This window comes from Balaenoptera ricei, chromosome 21 (assembly GCF_028023285.1).
Source record: "Balaenoptera ricei isolate mBalRic1 chromosome 21, mBalRic1.hap2, whole genome shotgun sequence".
Classification (NCBI taxonomy): Eukaryota; Metazoa; Chordata; class Mammalia; order Artiodactyla; family Balaenopteridae; genus Balaenoptera; species Balaenoptera ricei.
Window position 1 is genome coordinate 34,051,905 of NC_082659.1, and position 23,569 is coordinate 34,075,473.

The 23,569-nt window shown below is 41.1% G+C and overlaps 1 non-coding gene across 1 annotated transcript; it reads left to right on the top strand.

Moving 5' to 3' along the window:
- Positions 1–9,020: 9,020 nt before the first annotated feature.
- On the top strand, positions 9,021–9,127 carry LOC132356765 (U6 spliceosomal RNA). The gene has a single exon (XR_009500042.1). It is a non-coding gene; the product is annotated as a U6 spliceosomal RNA (small nuclear RNA).
- The last annotated feature ends 14,442 nt before the right edge of the window (positions 9,128–23,569 follow it).

Consider the following 23,569-nt stretch of genomic DNA (forward strand, 5'->3'; position numbering starts at 1 on the left):
GAATGAATTAGCAGAGCACAGAGGATTTTTAGGACAGAGAGACTATTCTGTATGTTACTACAGTGGTGGATGCATGTCATTTACATTTATCAACATCCATACGATGTACAGCACCAAGAGTAAACCCTAATGTAAATTATGGACCTTGGGTGATAATGATGTGTCTACATAGGTTCATTGGTTGTAACGCACATCCACTCTAGTTCAAGATGTAGATAGTGGAGGAGGTTGAGTGTGTGTGGATGTGGTGTATATAGGAACTCTCTATAATTTCTGCTCAAGTTTGCTGTGGACCTAAAATCGCTCTAAAAAATAAAGTTTATTAATTAAAGGAAAGAATATTATGATGCCAATTAAGTTGTAGTATCACTTGGAGACCAGTCACTCAGCATTTACAGAAAAAGGAATTGAACATTTTAAATGGAGGTGTGATGAGCTCTTTCAAAGTGAAAAGTTATTTGTTACAGATTTTCACATTAGAAATGAGAAAACCTCCAAAACAACCTACAGGGTAAGTTATCTTACTATGTTGGCTGAAGAAGTGCACACCATAGCTGAAAGGCTTACAAAAGGTTTACAGTTGACAATGCTGAATGCCTGCAGAATGAAGTCCATAGAGAAATCATGGTAGTGCCACTTTCCAATGACACAGTAACTAGTTATATGACAGTTTGGGCTACCGATGTGATAAATGAATTCTCATGTGCAGAAATTGTACTTTTGCTTTATCAATGGGACAAATCTATAGATGTGGCTGGGTTTGCTGTTTTGCATGTTTTAATCCATTATCAGCCCCAGCTAATAAACACTGAAGATCTTTCATGGGAACACGTGGCAACAAACACAAAGAGCTGAAGAACTTTTCTGACAACAAACTTGTTGCTTGGCAAGAAACACGAAACGTTGAATACCTTTTTTGAGGCTCATGGTTTATCCTGGAACAAGTCTGTTGACATTTGCACCGATGACACAAAAGCCAAGGTGTGTAAAACTACTGGCACCTTAGCACGAATCGAGGCAGTGGCATTAAATTGTACTGTCTTTGTATTCTTCACCACGCAGTTAAGAAACAAAACAAAACAGTTTCACTTAGGAAAGTCCTTGATAAACCTGTAAAACTTGTTAATCTCATCAGACCTCAATTCCTTGAATACACATCGTTTTCGTATTTCTCCCCAACAAAATGGGGAGCACTTGTGTTGCAAAGTGAAGTATGGCGTTTGTCTCAAAGAAAAGCTCCTGTCAACTGCTTCATTTGTGATCTGAGCAAGCTACTTTTGTCATGGAACACCATTTTTACTTGAAAGAACAGCAGGAGGACAAATCATGATTATTCAGACTTGGGTATTTGGCTGACATTGTGTTGGAAATAAAGAGTGAGCCCTTTATTTCAAGGAAAACATTGACACTTCTTTTCTTGCCAATGATAAGACTGAACGTTTAGGGGAAAATTAGAATACTGTAAAACTTGAATTCACCACCATATGTTTGACAGCTTCCGGATACTTTCTTTATATGTTATGTGATGACATTAATGAATTATTTTGTATTGTTTGAAGTATGTCAACATTGAGAAGATGTGCATAACTCAGTAAACCAATATTTTCCAAATGAAAAAAATGTGTGAAGTTACAAAGATATTCATGAGTAAAATATCCATTCAAAGTGTCAAATAGACTAATGGATTTTAATGTAACCATTAAGATGGTATGGTGTGATGAATTGGGAGACTGGGATTGACATATATACACTAATATGTTTAAAATGGATAACTAATAAGAACCTGCTGTATAAAAAAATAAAATAAAATTAAAAAATTAAAAAAAAAAGATGGTATAAAAGTTTCATTAGTTTAGTTTCTGATTCCACATTGTAAGTAACCTTTAAATGCTATCACTTGTCGAGTTTTGGTGTAGCATCAAAGAAGAATATCCATAATTATCTGAAAAAACTATTAAAATACTCCTCCCTTTCTTGTTTATCTGTATGAAGCTAGATTTTCTTCATATACTTCAACCAACACAACACAACAGATTGAATGCAGAAGCAGATATGAGAGCTGTCTTTTATTAACTCAGACATTAAAGAGATTTGTAAAAAATGTAAAACAACTAAATTTTCTTTTGTTTTGGAAAATATAAAGTATAGCTTAAGAAATGTCCTTGTCTTATAATATAATGGGTTTATTATTTTATTAAGGAATAAATACATACCAAACATGGGAGAATTACTGTGCTACTCTATTCCTCTGCACAGCACTTATCACATACCTACCAATCCAATAAAATTGGTCATGAATACTCAAGGCTGTTTGAATTGCCTAAGCTTTCCTCATTTACTCACACTAGTCCTTATTCTGGCTCCACCTCTAGCCGATTCCAAACTTTTGGCCCCATTTTCTACCGCCCAACTCTGAACACACCTGTGGCAGCCACCCCCCACCTCCCTCCATCTAACAGAACCCAGTTTTGTTTCCCCCTCCTCTGAGTGGCCTTGACCTTCAGAGCAGTCCAGGGCCCTCTCCAGCCCCAAGGGGGCACCTTAGTTTCGTCTAACCCAATATGGCTGTCTCATTCCCTTTGCAAAATCATTGGTTTAAGCGTGGCTGTGAGACCATGAGATGTGAGAAATCTTCTGAGGACCCTGGGAAGGTTTCCTCAGTCTTAAAATGGGACATAAGACAGGGTTGATTCCCTCCTTCTGCCTGGATATTGTTGTTGATATATGAAGCCCAGAACCACTGCAGCCATTTGGGGCCCATGAGGAGAATCAGCCTAGCAAACAAGCCCGTGTGTGGAGGATGACTGAACATAAAGGTAGAGGCGATTTGGCCCCTGATGACGTTGCTGTTCTATAAACGAGCCCTGCCGCTGCCCAGTCTCGAGAGCTCTAACTAGGAGCTCTTATATTTCCTATTGAGAATTTACCTTTTCTTTAGCTGAAAATATCCAAACCCCTCTGGACATTCATGCAAATTATTTCTCCTTGCCTCTGCCCACTCCCATCAGCTCTCCACTCTCCGGTTTCCTTCGGTGAGAAGACATTCTAGAAGAGCAAAAGGCACAAGCTTTAGACCCAGACTGCCCAGGTCCGAAGCTGGCTTGGTCACATCCTAACTGGTGAGAGAAGGCAATTTATTGAATCTGCTGGGCCTTGGTTTCCTCATTTGTGAAAGGCTGGTAATAAGAGGGCTACATTCCATGAGTTTAAGGCGGGGGGACTAAAAGAGCTAATACTTTTAAAGCATCTGGAACAGTTTTCACTTTCTTGAAATCCATCAGAGGAGGATTCAAACAAGGTGAACTTTTAGTGAATGGCATGCATTTTTGCTCACAGATTTCATTTAGACCAAAATATTAGGTTGGACCATATGAAGTTACCAGTAACCCACTGTTTCTAACTTACAAAAATGGCAGTTTCACATGGTTCAATCTACTACCCCTGGAAACTATGCTTCAAAGCTGTGAAAGAAAGCTCTCTTCTCTTTTGGAAAAGAAGAGCAGCTCCAGAAGCAGGTCCACAAAGGACAGGACATTGGAGATTAAACTAGGGGCTGCCAGGGAGTTCCCTTCTATTATAAGCAGGCAGCAGAGGCCGAAAATCAAAACAAGTAAACGGATTACGTGTATTTAATTTGAAAACAGTACAGTGCTATCTAAAATTATTATAAAAATATTGTTTATCATATAAGCAATCGTAAGTGCCTCATCCATGAAAAAGATACATTTTAATAGTAATATATTTTACATTTCAGTTTTTCACTTGAAAAGACCAAAATGTAAAGGAATTCATTGGCCGCCCCGTAGACATTGTGACTTTTATTCATCTCATGATCCTGGGCAAGTCACATGGTCTGGAGTAAAATATGGGTTCTTAAGCTTTGGAGAGTCTGAGACTTCAGGTGTCTTTCTCACTAAACTGGTTTAAATTTTAATTAGAGGATAATTCCATACTAAGAAATGTGGCCTTTTGACACCCTCCCCGGGGGATAATAACATACCAGCTGCCAGCTACAAGGAACTTGATTTTTTTCAAAACACCGGGCATTTGGCAAAGGCAGTGCTGAGCCACTCACCACGGCTCCGCGGAGGCCGAGTGTGGGGGCTGCTCTGCCCTATTTCATAAGTGGAAGCGTCACAAATTGGAGCCGGACAAGACGGCCCAGAAAAAGAATGCGGTGGCCCCATGGTCCCTCACAGTCTGTTTCCTCTAAGAAGGAGCGGGCGCCACCAGGTTTCCAGGCAACGCCCCTCCCCTCTGATGCCTGCAGGAGAGACCAGGCTCCCAGGTGCGCCCCCCATCAGGGAGCAAGGTGATGAGTCAGGGAGGAGCGTCCATGCGGCAGGGGATGGGGGAAGACGTGGGAACGCCCACACAGAAGTGGACACGCTCCGTTCAGAAGGTCACTTTCTGCTCGGGGGATCGCGTCTCTGCTCTGGAATTCTGATGTGGGCCTATTGAGGCCCATGGAAACCACCCCACAGAGACCTGGCATGGGTCCTGGATGCGAGCTACCCTTGAACCAGGAGCAGAGCCAGCTCGGGAGCTCCCTGGTGGTCCGAGCCCTGACCCAAATCTCCCTTTTGTTCCCCAAATGGCTTGTATCCCAAGCTCTGGGAAACAACCGTAAGCACTGCTAAATGGAAAATGGAACTCCACGCTTTGACTCAAGGCCTGGCCTTCAGGACGGACACCCTGAGCCCCGTGTCAAGGTACCTGGGCTCCTTTTGGAGCAGCCTTGGCTGAGCGGGCTGCCAAGAGGCTGCCCAAAGCTTGGCTTCCTCGTTGGCTGTCTGTGTAGGACTCCTGTGCTTACCTTTCTCCTTCTGTCCTCCCTCCCCACCCCTCCCCTGGCCCCATGAGAGTAGTTACCTCTGGGGAGGGCCGGGAACATGACCTGGGAAGGAAAAAAGCCACCTCAACTTTGTTTGCCATCTTCCATTTCTTTTATAAAATTAAAGGTCCCTGCAAACTTTTTATGACAAAATATTAACATGTCATATTTTAGGGAGTGACTTAATTACTCCATATTTTTCTGAATCTTTAAACTTAATACAGTATTTCAACTGTTAACAGTGGTGAAATGAATAGTGATACCCTTTTTCTCCTTTTATGTATTTCTCACATTTCTTCTAATGAGCATGTTTTTCTTTTCTGATTGAAAAAATCTTTTTTAACTGTGTTGAGCAGTTGTTTACATAGGCGCTGTGAGATTGGTGCTCTGTGGAGAATTACTGGGACATGGGCTTGTGCTTTATTAGGAGAGGATGCTGTAGGACACAGCCTTTGCACAGTGTCATCGGGGAGCAGAATAAAGACATTTAACCATAGAACGACACTATAGTGTGTTGGACTCCGACCAGGTCAAAGGTAAGTACATAGGGGGCATGAGGGCAGGGCACTACTTTCAGCTTGCATTTCACTCAGAAAGTTAGTCCATCATCCAAAAGAAGGTTGCAATAGTCCCTCCTCTGGGGAGGAGCAGAGCTATGGTCCTGCACAGAGGGAGGAGCCCTTCCCAGGACAGGCAATAAGGAGCCACATTAGCAGCAGATGGACAGTGTGGGAAGCTGAGAATCAGGTCAAAGTGGAACCAGGGCTCTTTGCTTAAGGACTAAGGCTCTCATCATTCGCTCAGTGAGGAGGCCTGGAAGGTCACAGCAAAGCTTCGTGGCATACTCTTTTTATCTCGTATATGAGAATACCTGAGTGTGTGCAGGGAAATCCACGTGGTGCATTCAATAGCAGAGTGTGTGGAAGTTAACTTTCAGCAATACTTTTGTTACTTTAAGGCAGTTTCAAAGAATCTGGCCAGGTTCTGTTGAAGCTTTGACTTCCCCCGTCAGAATGCAGCTTCTGAAGGGAGGATTCTGGGAAGATGGTGGAGGAGGAAGCACCAGGAATCTGTCTCTCCACCCAGACAACAACTACAATGGCAGAATCAACCTGATGTAGCTATTTTGGAACTCTGGAGTCTGTTGAAGGCTTGCAACTTCTGGCAGAAGGCTTGGAGGCAAATTGCAGTCAATTGCAGCCAGCTTCAGCTCCTGACTCATTAGCAGTTACCCATCCCCACTCCCAGACACATGGCAAGAGGCTGTGCAGCTTGCACACAACTTGTGGGAGCTAGAGTGGGCAAAATGACCCTGTCCCCCAAATACTGAGGACCTGTGCTCTGACTGCTGACCACAGAGGTGCAAAGAGGGTGAAGCCATTGCTGTTGCACCTCCCCTCATTGGTTCATGTCCCTCCCCCTTCAGGTTGAAGTGAATGCCAGAAGATTTAAAGGGCCAGTGCCCTTTCCCACTCCCATCGTTTTTTGCTTTTCCTCTTTTGGGAGCCTGAACTTAAAGACTAGGACATTCAAAAACAGATGAATATACAGAGAAAATTTAAAAGTGACTGTGCATGCTCAGGGAAAGGCTCAGAAAAGACCTGAGAAGACATTAAGTTTACAGCTCAGGCTGATCCTTGGCACAGAGACAGCTTATAACAGTCAAAAAACGACAACAAAAAACATCAAACCCTGGGGGAGGGGGACAATCTGAGAGTTTCCAGAGTTACCACATCATTAGATTAAAATGTCCAGTGTTTAATACAAAATCACAAGGCCCATTCAAACAAAGGGGAAAAAAATCAACAGAAACTGTCCTTGAAAAAGACCTAATGGCAGATATATTAGACAAAGATTTTAAAACAACCATCTTAAAGATGCTCAAAGAACTAAAGGAAGATGTGGAGAAAGTCAAGAAAATAATGTGTGAACAAAATGAAAACATCAATAAAGAGATAGGAAACACAAAAAGAAACTAAAAAGAAATTCTGGAGCTGATAAGTACAATAACTGAAGTGAAAAATTCACTAGAGAGGTTCAAAGGCAGATCTGAGCAGGCAGAAGGAAGAATCAGTGAACTTGAAGATAAGACAATGGAAATTATCAAGGCTGAAGAACACAAAGAAAAAAGATTAAAGAAAAGTGTGACATGACACCATCAAGAGGACCAGCATACACATTGCAGGAATCCCAGTAAAAGAAGAGAAAGAGAAAGGGGCAGAGAGAATATCTGAAGAAATAATGACTTAAAATTTCCCAAATTTGATAAAAGACATGAATATAAACATCCAAAAACCTCAAAGAATTCCAAGTAAGATGAAGTCAAAGAGACCCACACAGTCTCATTATAATCAAACTTTCAAAAGACAAAGGGGAAATCTGAAAAACAGCAAGGTAAGTGAATAGTCACATACAAGGGGATCCTCAATAAGATTATCTGCAGATTTCTCATCAAAAAATTTGGAGGCCAGAAGACTGTGGGAAGATTTATTCAAAGTGCTCAAAGAAAAAAACTGTCAACCAAGAATCTTATATCTGGCAAAACTGTCCTTTAGAGTGAAGGAGAAATCAAGGCATTCCCAGATTAAAAAAAGCTGAAGGAGTTCATGACCACTAGACCTTCCCTACAAGAAATGCTCAAGAGAGTCCTGTGGAGTGAAATGAAAGAACACTAGACAGTAAACTGAAGCCATATGGAGAAATAAAGATCTCATTAAAGGCAACTACATGGGCAATTGTAGAAGCTAGTATCATTGTAACAATGGTTTGTAACTGTACTTTTTGTCTTCTACATGATTTAAGAGACTAATACATTTAAAGAAAACAACAATTATTAGTGTAATAGCTAGTATTACTGTAACTTTGGTTTGTAACTCCAAATTTTGTTTTCTGCATAATTTAGGAGGCCAGTACATTTAAAAGAATTATTAGTTTATGTTTTTCGGCATACAATGTATACAGATGTAATTTTGTGATAACAATAACCAAAAGGGGTGGGGACAGAGCTGTAAAAGAACAGTTTTTGTATGTTATTGAAATTAAGCTGTAATAAATTCAAATTAGAATGTTATAACTTTAGGATGTTAAATGTAATCTCCATGATAACCACAAATAAAATAGTTTATAGAGTATACACAAAAGGAAATTAAGAAGGAATTTAAACATTTCACTACAAAAATCAACAGAACACAAAAGGAGACAGTAATGCAGGAAATGAGGGAAAAAATGGCTATAGGGCATATAGAAAACAAACAGCACAATGACAGAAGTAAGTCCCTTATTATCAACAAAGACAGAGATTGGTAGAATGGATAAAAACACATGACCCAGCTATATGCTGTCTGCAAGAGTCTCATCTGAAATCCCCAAACACAAATAGGTTGAAATGGGAAGGATGGAAAAACATATTCCATGCAAATAGTAACCAAAAGAGAGCAGGACTGGCTATACTAATATCAGACAAAGTAGACATTAAATCATATAAGTTTACAAAAGACAAAGAAGGACATTATATATTAATAAAAGGCTCAGTAGAGCAAGAAGATATAACAATTATAAACATTTGCACACCCAATGACAGACTATCAAAATACATGAAGCAAAAATGGGCAGAATTTGAAGGGAGAAATAGAGAATTCTACAATAATAGAGACTTCAATGCCTCACTCCCAATAAACCGACTAGATCTAACAAGAATATACTGAATATTCCACCCAATGACAACAGCATATACATTTTTCTCAAGTGCACATGGAACATTTTCCAGGTAGACCATATGTTAGGACACAAACTAAGTCTCAATAGAATTAACCACAACAGGATGAAGTTAGAAATTAAAAAAAAAAACACATAAAGAAAGCTGAAAAAATCACAATACTGTGGAAACTAAACAACACACTTTTAAACAACCAACAGATCAAAGAAGAAATCACAAGGACAATTAGAAACTACTTAGAGATGTGTAAAAATGAAAATATAACATACCAAAACTTACATGACACAGCAAACATGATGCGAAGGTGGAAATTTATAGCTATAACAAGAAAGAACTCAAATCAACAACCTAACTCTACAACTTAAGGAATGAGAAAAAGAAGAACAAACTAAACCCAAAGCTAGCAGAAGGAAGAAAATAACAAACATTAGAGTAGAGGTAGATAAAATAGAGAGTAGAAAAACATTAGAGGGGCTCAATTCAGCAGCATATATACTAAAATTGGAACGATACAGAGAAGATTAGCATGGCCCCTGTGTGAGGATGACATGCAAATTCGTGAAGCGTTCCATATTTTTGAAATTAGAACACTTCCTAACACTATACACAAAAATAAATGGATTAAAGACCTAAATGTAAGGACAGACACTATAAAACTCTTAGAGAAAAACATAGGCAGAACACTTTGACATAAATCACAGCAAGATCCTTTTTGACCCACCTCCTAGAGAAAGGGAAATAAAAACAAACATAAACAAATGGAACATAATGAAACTTAAAAGCTTTTGCACAGCAAAGGAAACCATAAACAAGACCAAAAGACAACCCTCAGAATGGGAGAAAATATTTGCAAACGAAGCAACTGACAAAGGATTAATTTCCAAAATACACAAGCACCTCATGCAGCTCAATATCAAAAAAAACAAACAACCCAACCCAAAAATGGGCAGAAGACCTAAATAGACATTTCTCCAAAGAAGATATACAGATTGCCAACAAACACATGAAAAGATGCTCAACATGACTAATCATTAGAGAAATGCAAATCAAAACTACAATGAGGTATCACCTCACACTGGTCAGAATGGCCATCATCAAAAAATCTACAAACAATAAATGCTGGAGAGGGTGTGGAGAAAAGAGAACCCTCTTGCACTGTTGGGGGGAATGTAAATTGATACACCTACTATAGAGAACAGTAAGGAGGTTCCTTAAAAAACTAAAAACAGAACTACCATACGACACAGCAATCCCACTACTGGGCATATACCCTGAGAAAACCATAATTCAAAAAGAGTCATGTACCACAATGTTCATTGCAGCTCTATTTACAATAGTCAGGACATGGAAGCAACCTAAGTGTCCATTGACAGATGAATGGATAAAGAAGATGGGGCACATATATGCAATGGAATATTACTCAGCTGTAAAAAGAAACGAAATTGAGTTATTTGTAGTGAGGTGGATGGACCTAGAGTCTGTCATACAGAGTGAAGCCAGAAAGAGAAAAACAAATACCGTATGCTTACATATATATGGAATCAAAAAAAAATGGTTCTGATGAACCCAGGGGCAGGACAGGAGTAAAGATGCAGACATAGAGAATGGAGTTGAGGACACGGGGAGGGGGAAGGGTAAGCTGGGACAAAGTGAGAGAGTGGCGTGGACATATATACACTACCAAATGTAAAATAGATAGCTAGTGGGAAGCAGCCACATAGCACAGGGAGATCAACTTGGTGCTTTGTGACGACTTAGAGGGGTGGGATAGGGAGGGTGTGAGGGATACCCAAGGCAGGGGGGATATGGGGATATATGTATACATATAGCTGATTCACTTTGTTATACAGCAGAAACTAACACAACATTGTAAAGCAATTATACTCTAATAAAGATGTTAAAAAAAAAAAGATAAACAATAGAGAAAAATCAATGAAACCAAAAGTTGGTTCTTTGAAAAGATCAACAAAATTGACAAACCTTTAGCTAGATGGACTAAGAGAAAAAGAGAGAAGACTCAAAGGACTAAAATAAGAAATGGAAGTGGGGACATTACTACTGATCCCACAGAAATAAAAAGGACTATAAGAGAGTACCATAAACAATTGTTTGCCAACACATTTGATAACTTAGATGAAATGAACAAATTTCTAGAAACAGAAAACCTACCAAGACTAAATCTGAGACTAAGAAATAGACAATCTGAGTAGACTTATATTTAGTAATGAGATTGAATCAGTAATAAAAAAAAAATCTCCCAACCAAAAACAGCCCTGGAGCTGATGGCTTCATTTGTGAATTCTACCAAAACATTAAAATAAACAACTAATACCAATCCTTCTCAAATTTTTCCAAAAAATTACAGAGGAAGGAATACTTCCTAACTCATTCTTATGAGGCCAGCATAACCCTCATACCAAAGCCAGACAAAGACAATAGAAGAAAATAAAACTACAGACCAATATCCCTAATGAATATTGATGCAAAAATCCTCAATAAAATACTAGCAAACAAATTTCATCAGCATATTTGGAGTATTATAATCCCATCATGACCAAGTGGGATTTATTCCTTGAATTTAAGGATCGTTCAACATATGAAAATCAATCAATATAGTATACTACATCAACAAAACGAGGGAAAAACCCTACATGATCATTCAAGTGATGCAGAAAAATCATTTGACAAAAGTTAACACCCTTTCATGATAAAAACATTCAAGAAAATAGGAATAGAAAAAACTACCTCCACATAATAAAAGTCGTATATGAAAAACCCACAGCAAACATAATGTTCAATGGTGAAAGGCTGAAAGCTTTTCCTCTAAGATCAGGAGCAAGGCAAGGATGCCTGATTTCACTACTTCTGTTCAACATAGTACTGAAAGTTCTAGCCAGAGCAATTAGGCAAGGAATGAAAATAAATAAAAGGCATTCAAGTTGGAAAGGAAGAAGTAAAATTATCTGTTTGCAGATGATATAATCTTATACATAGAAAATCCTAAAGACTCCACACACAAAAAAAGCTGTTAGAACTAATAAATGAATTCAGCAAAGTAGCAGAATACAAAGTCAACACACAAAAATTGGTTGCATTTCTATACACAAACAATGAACAATCTGTAAAGTACATTACAAAAATAATTACATTTACAATAGCATTAAAAAGAATAAAATACTTACGAATTAACTAAGAAGGTGAAAAACTTGTACAATGAAAACTACAGAATATTGCTGAAAGAAATTTTTTAAAAACATAAATAAGTGGAAACACATCCCATGTTCATGAACTGAAAGACTTTAAGTTGTTAAAACGTCAATATTACCCAAAGTAAGCTACAGATTCACTGCAATCCTTATTGAAATCCTAATGACTTTGTTTTTCAAAAATAGAAAAACCCATCCTAAAATTGATATGGACTCTCAAGGAACCTTGAATTGCCAAAATAATCCTGAAAAAGGACAAAACTGAAGGACTCACATTTCCTGATTTCAAACCTTACTACAAAATCAACTTTACTTCAGTTAAAAAAAAACTTACTATGAAGCTACAGTAATCAAAACAGTGTGATATTGGCATAAAGACAGACATATAGACCAGTGGAATAGAATACAGCACAGAAATAAACTCTTGCATCTACAGTCAAATGATGTTTGACAGGGGGGCCAAGATCATTCAATGGGGGAAGGGCAGTGTTTTCAACAAATGGTGCTGGGAAAATTGGATATCCACATGCAAAAGAATGAAATTGGACCCTTACCTAACATCATATACAAAAATTAACTCAAAATGGATCAAGGACCTAAATGTAAGTTCTAAAACAAACTACTGGAATAAAACATAGACAAAAGTTTGGCAACACTGGTAATGATTTCTTGCATATGACATCAAAAGCGTGGATAACAAATGAAATGATAGACCAATGGGATTCATGAAAACAAAACAATTTTGTGCATCAAAAGACACTATCCACAGAGTAAAAAAGACAAACCACAGAATGGGAGAAAATATTTGCAAATCATATATTTGATAAGGGATTAATATCCAGAATATATAGAGAACTACTAAAACTCAACAACAACAGCAAGAAAAAACCCGATTCAAAAATGGGCAAAGGACTTAAATAGATATTTCTTCATAGAAGATATACCAATGGCCAATAAACACATGAAAAGATGCTCAAAGTCACTAATCATTAGGAGAATGCAAATCAAAACTACAATGAGATACCACCTCACACTCATTAGGATGACTACTATTAAAGTATAGAAAACAACAAGTATTGGTGAGGGAGTGGAGAACTGGAACCCTTGTACATTGTTGGTGGGAGTGTAAAATGGTGCAGCAATTATGGAAAACAGTGTGGAGGTTCCTCAAAAAATTAAAAACAGAATTACCATATGACCAGCAATTCCACTTCTGGGTACATACCAAAAAGAATTGAAAGCAGGGTCTTGAAGAGATATTTGTACACCCATGTTCATAGCAGCATTATTCACAGTTGCTAAAATATGGGAGCAACCAGTGTCCATCAACTTTTTATCCAAAGAAGACATACAGACGGCCACGAAGCACATGAAAAGATGCTCAACATCACTAATTATTAGAGAAATGCAAATCAAAACTACAATGAGGTATCACCTCACTCCTGTTAGAATGGGCATCATCAGAAAATCTACAAACAACAAATGCTGTAGAGGGTGTGGAGAAAAGGGAACCCTCTTGCACTGTTGGTGGGAATGTAAATTGATACAGCCACTATGGAGAACAATATGGAGGTTCCTTAAAAAACTAAAAATAGAATTACCATATGACCCAGCAATCCCGCTACTGGGCATATACCCAGAGAAAACTGTAATTCAGAAAGACACATGCACCCCAATGTTCATTGCAGCACTATTTACAATAGCCAGGTCATGGAAGCAACCTAAGTGCCCATCAACAGACGAATGGATAAAGAAGATGTGGTACATATATACAATGGAATATTACTCAGCCATAAAAAGGAACGAAATTGAGTCATTTGTTGAGAAGTGGATGGATCTAGAGACTGTCATACGGAGTGAAGTAAGTCAGAAAGAGAAAAACAAATATCGTATATTAACGCATGTATGTGGAACCTAGAAAAATGGTACAGATGAGCCGGTTTGCAAGGCAGAAGTTGAGACACATATGTAGAGAATGGACATATGGACACCAAGGGGGGAAAACTGCGGTGGGGTGGGGATGGTGGTGTGCTGAATTGGGCGATTGGGATTGACATGTATATACTGATGTGTATAAAATTGATGCCTAATAAGAACCTGCAGTATAAAAAACAAACAAACAAAACAACTAATACTAAACTTTCATTGGGTTATTTGTATGGAAATATGTTAATATAAATGTTTCAGACATTACATGAAATTTCTAAAAATCTTATATTTGTATTTGTATGGAAATATGTATGGAAATATGTTAATATAAATGTTTCAGACATTACATGAAATTTCTAAAAATCTTAAAAAAAAAAAACCAAAACAACAAATACTATACTATTCCACTTATAGAAGGGTCTTAGATTAGCCAAAATCATAAAGACAGAAAGTATAATTATGGTTGCCAGGGGCTGTGGGGAGGGGAAATGGGGAGTTATTTTTTAATAGGTACAAGCTTCAGATTTACAAGGTGAAAAGAGTTCTGGGATGGATGGTGGTAATGGTTGCATAACAAGGTGAATGTATTTTATACCACTAAACCGTACACTTTAAAATAGCTAAGATGGTAAATTTTATGTTATGTTTATTTTAACAGAGTAAAGAAAAGGTATTTTAAAAAATTCAGCTTCTAAGAATGAATAAAACCAGGTCCCACCTTCCTGACTTATAGAATATTACTTCAGTAAAGCTTATTTCTCCCAGCTGTGGTTCCCATTACAAAAAGGTCTTGTATATCTTCTAATTCCATCAGTTAACAGATACAGATAGAACATAAGTTGTGCACAGCAGGCACTGGATTAGACCCTAGGATGCTGTAATAAACAAAACAGGTATAGGTCCTGTCGTCTGAGAGGCATTCCTAAATGGGCATTGCTGTTCTTGCCTTTTATACAGTTGATCCTTGAACAATGCAAGGTTAGGAACTCCCCCACACCCAGTCAAAAACCACAATAATTTTACAGTCAGTCCTCCGTATCCGAGGTTCCGCGTCCATAGATTCAACCAACTGTGGATTGTGCAGTGCTGTAGGAAGCGTTTAGTGAAAAACATCCAAGTGTAAGTGGACCCACAACAGTTCAAACCGATGTTGTCCAAGGGTCAACTGTACATTCTACCTGGCCTGTATCTAAGAGCTCAGAAGAATCTTGACATTGTTGAGAACAAACTCTTTTCTCCATTATAGTTTATTTCTAGGTGAATCCAGCTGATATGTGTTGTGATGGTTAATTCTGTACGTCAATTTCCCTAGGCCATGGTACCCAAGTATTTGGTCAAACATTATTCTAGATGTTTCTGTGAAGGTGTGTTTTGGCTGACTAACATTTAATACTGTTAGAGAAATGCAAATCGAAACTATTGATACAATGTGGTACCACCTCACACCAGTTACAATGGCTATCATTGAAAAGTCTCCAAATAACAAATGCTGGAGAGGGTGTGGAGAAAAGGGAACCCTCGTGCACTGTTGGTGGGAATGCAAATTGGTGCAGCTACTATGAAGAGAAGTGTGGAGGTTCCTCAAAAAACTAAAAATAGAGTTGCCATATGATCCACCAATCCCACTCCTGGGCATATCCCCAGAGAAAACTATAATTTGAAAAGACACAGCCACCCCTATGTTCACAGCAGTACTATTTACAACAGTCAAGACATGGAAGCAACCTAAATGTCCATGGACAAATGAATGGATAAAGAAGATGTGGCACATATATACAATGGAATACTACTCAGCCATAAAAAAGAATGAAATAATGCCATTTGCAGCAATATGGATGGACCTAGAGATTATCATACTAAGCAAAGTAAGTCAGAAAGAGAAAGATAAATACTATATGATATCACTTATATGTGGAATCTAAAATATGATGCAAATCAACATATCTACAAAACAAAAACTTATTTACAGATATAGAGAACAGACTTGTAATTGCCAAGGGAATGGTGGGGGAAGGAAGGATTGGGAGTTTGGGGTTAGCAGAGACAAATTACTATATATAAGATGGATAAACAACAAGGTCCTATGGTATAGCACAGGGAACTATATTCAGCATCCTGTGACAAACCATAATGGAAAAGAACATGAAAACTATATATATATATATATATATATATATATATAGATATATATATCTGAGTCACTTTGCTGTATAGGAGAAATTAACACAACATTTTAAATCAACTATACTTCAATAAAATTAAAAAGAAAACAATTTAATACTGTGAATTTTGAACAAAGTAGATTTTCCCCTGTAATTCGGTTGGGCCTCATGCAAACAGTTGGTGGCCATTATAGAACAAAGACTGACTTCCCCCGAGCAGGAAGGAATTCTGCCAGCAAATAGTCATCAGACTTCAGCTGCAACATGAGCTCTCCTTGGGTTTCTAGCCTGCTGGTCTACCCTGCAGATTTTGGACATGTACCTTCATAAGCATGTGGGCTGTTAGAATAAATCTCTCTCTCTCTCTTTCTCCTGTGTATATACGTATACACATCCATTTTGGTTGTGGGCATGGGAAAGGGTCCAAAGCTACCAATAATTTCCATTGTCAGGGAAAATAAATGGGTTTTGGTTGCTAAAGCTGAAAGGACTCAGAAATAATCTAGACCTGTGGTATCCAAACTCCTTTTGTCCAAATCAATTCTTACGCAGTATTCCACTATACTGAAATGGGGTAAAGGAACCTACTTATTTCAACTACCTTATTCTTCTCCCCTCTCCTCTCCCCAAGGTACTCTTGCAGGCACAGCTCCTGAACTTGAACCTTCCAGCTCATTATTTACGAACAGGATTAATGTGTATGTGCCCCAGGAACATATTCTTGCATGCTCCCAGTTTTATTTTTACAGTAGTGCTACTCAAGTCTGCACCAACGTTATTATAGATATAAATTCCTTACGCTCGTAGCTCTGGAAGAACTATAATACAACAGGTTTACCAATTCAATAAAAATATTCCAAACCAATACAATTTAACTTAATAACATTCATTTGCCAGACGATGTTGTTTTGCTCAACTAAATTGCTACTGGTGATGTGAATATGCTAATGACTCTATGGGGAGGATTTTCTTGTGTTTGATAGGTCCACTCCTTTTTGGAGGGGGAACTATGTCTTATTCCTCTTTCTTTTTCTTTTTTTAAAATTTTTATTTTATATTGGAGTATAGTTGATTAACAATGTTGTGTTGGTTTCAGGTGTACAGCAAAGTGATCCAGTTATACATATGCATGTATCTATTCTTCTCACTCCTTTCTTTTAAAATTACTGGACAACCTTCATGTATAGGGGGCTCCATGGTATCATTTGGCCTTTACTCAATGTGGATATGGTTAAGACCTCTTCAGTTCTTTTCTGGGTACCCCCTGGAAATGAGAGCAGTCCTGCCTGATGCCAAAGGGAAGATAAACAGGGACAGACACCCAGGCTCGGGGCTGGGCAGCCCTTGGTTAGAAGGGGGCAGTGGAAGGATCCAGGTAAAAACTTACATGAGTTTTCATCAACATGAAAAATTAATAGCAGATCAAAGGCTAATAAATAGTGAGTTGAAGTGAAAGGTGTGTTCTTATCTTATTCTTGTGACTTTTCTGTAGGTTTGCATTTTTTTTTTTTTTAAGTTGGGGAAAAAAGAAATTCTCACAGAGAACTCAGAGCTCCCAAGAATATGTCTATATCCCCCAGTGTGAGAAGCACTGATCTCCTTCAACCCTTTTTAGATTGGAAAATTGAGGTTCAGAGAGCAGAAGTAACTTATGGGGGTGCTACCGGGCTAATTAGTGGAGAATTAAAATTAGAATCTGTCTCCTTATCCACACCCTTCCCCATACTACTATGAATTGTAGGGCTTAGCACTCTGACATTCTCACACGGTTATATTTTGCTGCAAGAAATTGGTGAGGATTTCACTATACATAGACCTGGGTTTCCAGAACCCTACTAAGCTGACCTTTGAGAAACACCAGCTTGTATACCCCTCATATCACAGGCATAACTGTCCGGCAGGAGGGGCTGTGGAGTGTTTTATTCTTAAGCAGAACAAAAATCTCTTTGTTCTCATACTCCAGTGACTAAATCCTCCTCCAGTGAGTAAGTACCACCTGAGGCCGGGCAGGGCCAAGGGACAGGACCTGGGGCCACGCCCACACCCAGACCCACCTGAAGGCACCTTCGAGGCTCTAAGTCCTGCCTTCAGCTCTGCACTTTAGTTTTTCATCAGTAAAAAGAGAAAATATAAAGCTTAGGAAAGAAGCAAAAATTATTCTATGTAAAAGCACTTTGAAAATAGGAGTATGACAGATGGCCAAGAGGCACATGAAAAGATGCTCAACATCGCTAATGATTAGAGAAATGCAAATCAAACCCACAATGAGGTACCACCTCACACGGGTCAGAATGGCCATCACCAAAAAGTCTACAAATAATAAATGTGGGAGAGGGTGTGGAGAAAAGGGAACCCTCTTACACTGTTGGTGGGAATGTAAATTGATACAACCACTATGGAGAACAGTATGGAGGTTCCTCAAAAAACTAAAAATAGAACTACCATATGATCCAGGAATCCCACTCCTGGGAGTATATCTGGACAAAACTATTCGAGAAGGTACAGTCACCCCTATGTTCATAGCAGCAATATTCACAATAGCCTGGACATGAAAGCCACCTAGATGTCCATGGACAGATGAATGGATAAAGAAGATGTGGTACATATATACAATGGAACACTACTCAGCCATAAAAAAAAAGAATGAAACAATGCCATTTGCAGCAACATGGATGGACCTAGAGATTATCATACTAAGTGCAGTGAGTCAGAAAGACAAATACCATATGGTATCACTTATATGTGGAATCTAAAATATGAAACAAATGAACTTATCTACGAAACAGAAACAGACTCACAGATATAGAGAACAGACTTGTGGTTGCCAGGGGGGAGGGGGGTGGGAGAGGGATGGACGGGGAGTTTGGGATTAGCAGATACAAAGTATTATATAGAGAATGGATGAACAACAAGGTCCTACTGTATAGCACAGAGAACTATATTCAATATCCTGTGATAAACCATAATGGAAAAGAATATGAAAAAGAATATATATATGTATAACTGAATCACTTTTCTCTACAGCAGAAATTAACATTGTAAATCATCTATACTTCGATAAAATAAATTTTAAAAAGACATCCAAAAAAAAAAAAAGAATATAGGAACATGAAACAAAGCACAAATGTTTTAAGAAAAGCTCATCATTTAAACCATCATCAGGGTTAAATAGCTGAATGACTGAAAGATGTGGTTAGTGCTAAAAGGAGTGAAATGGCTGAGGAACTGAGAAGAATTTGTGAAGGGTTCCAGCCAGTACTACTGTCTCCATCATACCAAGAGGGCCAAGTTCATGGGAAACAGCCAGGGGGAAACACCAAGTCATGTGTCACATGAAACACAGACACTATAGGTATTCATCAGAGAAAATTACATGCAGAGAGGGCGATTCAAAGAAAACCTCCTTCCCCCACTGCAAATATACAGAACTGCAAATACATCGCAAAAGGGAACTCTCCTTTGGTTTTCAGTAAACAGTCAACAACTTCTGGAAGCTATAATCTAGTTCTTCAGGGTCTGCACTGACAATTAAGCTGGGGATGAACCCGTTTGACCACAAACCTTAGAAGTTGCACAATGCTTTCCACAAATGTCAGGTTCACAGTTCATTAGAAGGATCCTGGGACCCTGGCCAGCGTGCCAGCCAGCCTTCTGGTGCCTCTTGGAGAGTCTGGCGGTGGGAAATAAAAGTCTGTAAATGGTCTGGGCAACTGAGAAACAAAGTTTATAAGTTGCCTGGGCAAGTCTACTCACTGTTCCTATTTCACAAAGGAAACTAGCATGGCTGGTGCAGCCAGGGGCGGATGACCGTCAGTAGAATGGCTGGACTGGCCAAGAAGGTGGTTTCTGGAGAGAAGTGCTTCCGTTAGATTTGCTGGTGCCTAAAAGTGCCACCCCCCTGCACCCCTTCCTCAGACCCACACGCCCCTGGTGATGTCACCCAATCCCACGGTTGCATCCAGCCTCCACCTGCTCCCAGTGCACTTTTACCAACCCGGTTCTCTAAGCCGATGTGCCCCCCACCCCACATTTGGACGGCTGCACCTGGAGTCCCACGGGCACTCCGGGGCTCCCATCCCCAGCCCTGCTTCTCCTGTGTTCGCGGTCTCGTTGGACGGCACTCCTAGACACTGAGCGTCGTTCTTGCCCCGCCCTGACATCCTCATGTCTATTTCGTGAGCCTCCCCTCTTCCTCAGTGGCTGGCTGTGCCATCCGCCCTCCCCACACTGCGGCACCATCCCAGCTTGGTCCTCCTGCCTTGAACTTGTTCTCCTAGACTCTGTCCTCCGTGTCGCCCACAGAAGTAAATTCAAGTTCTTCAGGACAGCGGTGAAGGCCGCCGTTCAGTCTGCCTCCCACCTCTCCTCCCCTCAACTCTCACGTTCCACCAAGGCCAGATCGCTGGTGCTCTCCACACTCACTGCACTGTTTCCAGCCCATGGGCTCCTCCACGCTTCCCCTTTGCCCGAAACACTCTTGTGCAGCCTCACCTCCTAACCGTTAGCTCACCCCTCCGACTTAGTTCCGGGGTCTGCTCTTCCTGGAAGTGGTCCTTGCCTCCCCGTGGGGTTGGGTGTGGCCCCCTGTGCAGGTCAGCCCCACGAGGTGCTCTGTCATTTCGGGCGAGTCCTAATTTTATAACGATCCCCATGTGTCCCTTATAACTTCATCTGTGAGCTCCAAGACAAGCAGAGACTTTGTATCCTCAATATGCAACAAAAGTGCTTTGAGGATATTTGCCGGACAAATGAATAAATGATCTGAGTTTACTTTTCTGGGCCTCGAGGAACTATTTCCAACACAAAATCCACAATCTGATAACCCATCCCCAACAAGGGCCGACTGGGGACCCTCGGTGGGGGATGGGCTCCTAGCGCTACTTCTTACCACGTGGTAAACGGCGGCCCTGGGAGGGCTGGCTGCCTGGGTGATCGGCCAAAGATCTGAGTAGCCGTGCAGTGAAGGTGTTGGGCTCGTGGACCAGGGTTGTTATCGAGGTCTACCACCCTACGAGCTGAGCTCCCTTCCGGGCCTCAGTCTCTAAAGGAGAGCCTGGACTCAGACCAACTCTAAATTCCCTTCTGGTCTCAAGAAAAACCATCAGCTGAGGCAAAGTGGCTTTGCCCAGGGATTCAGAAGTGATGAATCATGAGAAGGGGACAGCCACGTGGCATCCTCTTCCCTAGAGCCGAGGGGGATGGCTGGCAAGGCTAGAGACACATTTCGTTGTTCTACTGGGGGATGGGGGAGGGCAGGTGCTACGAGCACCTGGGCAGAGGCCAGGGCTGCTGCTAAACATCCTGCAGGGCGAGGGACAGACCCCACAGCAGAGAGGACCTGGCCCCAACGTCAGGGCCGAGGTGGAGAAACCCTGCCCAGAGGTTTAGCCCTTCACCTTTGCGTCCTAATTCACCAATAGGCCCGCGACTCAGGTACAGTGGATCCGTCTTCTATGCACAACAGATAGGCAAGCAGACAAGGAAAGGTCACCATCACTGGAACTCCAAAGAACTGAAGTTGTGTGTGGTTAAGGCAAAAAGTTTAGGGTACTTACCTGTTCAGGATTCACCCAGGCAAATTTGTCCAGACTGCCACCTACCAGTCGTAACTAAATCAGGTGGAGGTAGGCAAGGCAGATTCTGGACAAATTTATAATATCCCACCTACTCCCAGTGACCTGTCCATTGCCCTACTGGTTCCCGCCCTCCAGTCTAGTGGAAGGTGTGACACATTAGTGTCTTGGAAACATTTCCATGAAGATGTCCCAGGATCCTGGGAAGCCCCCTTTGATCTCTTTCTCTTTAATTCCATATTTTCTGGGGTTTCTATTGCACAGCCTATTGCTTTGTTGTATGTGGTTTGGGGTTATCCACTGAAGGAACCTGTAACGTAGTCACACCCCTAACTGGATTGCAGGCCCTTCCAAGGGTTTCTGTGGCCCCTCAGTGCCCACCACAGCACTGAGTCTGTAGCAGAAATTCATTAAAAATTTGTTTGACTAACTTCCACCTTCTAAGGAGATAATTAGCAAATTACAACAGCTAACTCCTGCTTATGAGGAGACTCTGCCCCTATCAAGTTTATTCTCATGATTCCTTTTCTCTGCACATCCCCTTACCCCTTGTGACCCTAGCATATTTTAGTAACTCTGCTAGGAGGAGTTTCAGACGGGGTAGGGAGAGGTTGTGTTGCAAAAAGGGGAGGATGCTTGGGTCAATGGAAGTTGGAAGGTGCCTTTCCTTTGTACCTGGCTAGGGTGGGAAGGTGACACAGGAACACTGTCCTAGACCCCTCTCCCAGTCCCAGGGGAGGTGGCTGGCCTTTTTGCCTCCTTTCCAAACTTCTAGCAGAAGCAGAAGCCAGTAGTGTACATGGACATGGAGAGGTAAGAACCGAGTGCTGGGAAAAGAGTTTGTGGTACTGGTTCCTTCTTTCTGTATCTTTCCATCCTACTCTTACCTTTCCAAGCTCACATCTGCTTAGGCTGAGACTTGGGCCTATAACAACTGGGAATTTTTGGGGTTGTAACATATGATGCTCCTACATTTATGATGATACTGGCCACACTTGTTACTGTCAGGTACTCTTGCATCAGCAGAATGGATGACATTTTGAGGACCACTACCCACTTTCCAAGTCTGTGCACACAGAATGGGACATGCTTTCAGAAACCGCCTAGTTAGAGCTTTAGGACCAAACTAGTCAAGATGAGGACGTTAAAGTGACTCTTTTCTATCAACGCTTGGATTAGGTGGTCACTTGTGAACACTGCCTTATCAAAGCAGAGTTAAGGGGGTAGCGGTTAATGCCAGATCCCTGCCTTCAAAGCTTCATTAAATCACCTGTGCTGATTAAGATGCTTCTAATTCTAAGACTCGATGGAATTTCCCCTTGACTAAGAGTCAGGACACCTGCGATCTGTTCCCTGCTTTGCCGCTGACCTTCAGTAACTGACCTCATCCCTCCAGTCCCTTTTGCTAAAATGTGGATAATCACACCTGCTCTACCTGCCTCCCAGGTTTGCTGCGAGGACAAGCGGAATATATGGCAGTGCCCCTGTCCCCACCCTCCACGTTAGAAAGGCCTCTTGGAACCTTCTGGCTCTTTTCATCGTGCCGATAGAGCCCCTCGCATTACTGCTGTCTGTGCTGTTACCGCGTGCACGGCCAGAGGGGGGCCCCGGAGGAAAGGAGGAAGCCAAGGCTGGGCTGCCCCGGGCACTGCTTCCAGCCTGAGTGCCCCCTTCAGCAGCCACGGGTCCGCAGCGTCCCCTGGCGAGCTGGGGACTCAGCCCGTCACAGATGCTGTGAGCAGCCACCGTCCTGTGTTCTCAGGGCAGCAGCGAGAGGAGCGATGCCCCCCTGAGCGTCTCCGCCCAGCACCCCACGCCTTCCGAGGCAGCTGGGCGCTTCCATCCCCGCCGGGCAGCCAGGCGGCTCGCACGACTCCCGGCTCCCCCAAGGTCAAGTCTCCTCCCCACCGCGGCTCTCCCATAGCATCGCCCGCCAGCCTGGCTGGGATCCTGCACTGTGCTGACGAGCAGGGAACCAAGTGCTGGCGGGAAATACTGTGCAATTCCGAGGGATTACTGTGATGTGGATTCCACCTCCATTTAATCCTAAATAGAGACAGCTAAACACTAGATTATAGGCGTCAGAAGTTGTCGGTTGTTTACTAAAACCAGGAGGGTAGTTCAGTGGGATTCAACGGTACATATTCATT